Source organism: Aethalodelphis obliquidens, unplaced genomic scaffold (assembly GCF_003676395.1).
Source record: "Aethalodelphis obliquidens isolate GAN/ISIS:26980383/991018 unplaced genomic scaffold, ASM367639v1 scaffold110, whole genome shotgun sequence".
Lineage (NCBI taxonomy): Eukaryota > Metazoa > Chordata > Mammalia > Artiodactyla > Delphinidae > Aethalodelphis > Aethalodelphis obliquidens.
The window spans coordinates 1012380-1013898 of NW_020838054.1; positions in this window are offsets into that span (position 1 = coordinate 1012380).

The following is a 1519-nucleotide window of genomic DNA, read 5'->3' on the forward strand; positions in this document are numbered from 1 at the left end:
TGTTGTGGAGCACGGGCTCTAGGCACGTGGGCTTCAGTAGTTGTGGCATGTGGGCTTCAGTAGTTGTGGCTCGAGGGCTCTAGAGTGCAGGCTCAGTAGTTGTGGCGCACAGGCTTAGTTGCTCTCCAGCATGTGGGATCCTCCAGGGCCAGAGCTCGAACCCGTGTCCCCTGCATTGGCAGGCAGATTCTTAACCACCGTGGCACCAGAGAAGCCCAAAAATATGTTTCTTAAAAATATTTTATCCAGTATTTTTAGTTGTTTTGCCACTGGAGGATAGTTCAGAGTATCTATCTAGTCTCCCACTTGGCTATAAATAGGAATCCTGAAAGCCGTTTTTTAGTATATATAAACACAAGCATACACATACAGAGAAATGCAATTAGAAAAGAAAAATGTCTGGAAAGAAACATAAAATGTTAAGCGCCAATTTACAGGAAGCAGGAATATGGGTAACATGTTTTTTCTTCAAAAATGTCTCTATTTCCAAATGCTTTACAGCGAGTTGTGTTACTTTTGTATAAGAGAAAAAAAGATGAGATAATTGATATTTGAGGCTATCAATCTAAGAAATAAGCTGATGCAATATTAGTTGAGATTCAGCAAGCTCTATTCCTATACGAAATCATATAATCAAAAAGTTCTGTACCTCGACTACAGTATTTACTTCCCTTTAGAAACACTTTCATTTTGTTATTTATAACTGCTTTGCCCTCGTTTTGTTGTTGTTGTTGTTATCAAAGGCCAATATACAAGAAACAATCATTTGAATAACATCTCAGAATGTCCTGTAAGACTACAATGGAAGACACTACCCAAAGTGCTGTTCAATGTCCTTTATGTATAACCATTCATGTGACAAATTTCTCTTAGAGAAACCAGAGAAAGTTTACCATCTACGGTTTTGCATGGTTACTTTTCATCACTGATAGCTATAAAATATACTTCTTTTTGCCTAAGTGTTAGTATCCTCGGCTGCAAAGTAGGGATAATAGTCTACTTAAGTGGGTTGTTGTGGAAATTGCATAATTTATACAAGACACCTACTATGACACCTACTACAATGCTCACAAAATGCTGTTGTTCTTTTCCATCCCCACCTCTTTTCTGCATTGAGAACCACATGTAGCCCTCAATTATATTAAATTGTCTTTGTTTTGTTTGTTTTCCCCTTATTTTCACTGTATTGAGTCCTTTCCTGTAAAACCAAATTCTTTTGAAAAGTAAGTAAATATAAACAACCCATTGAAATTAATAAGTTTATTGTAAAAGGGCTATGCACAATTTTTGCCACCACTAGAGGGCTCATTTACCTTTCAAAAATACCACTGATTCATTTAACATCATTTACTGGCTGAGCAAATTTTACTTAACACCTACTATGTGCCAGACACTTCTAGACACTGGGGATACAAAAATGATTGAAGTAGACTAAGTAGCTGTGCTCATGCTGGTCATTTTTGTCTGTGTTTGTGGAGGAGGTATGATGGTAGGGAAACAGACAATAAACAAGATGATT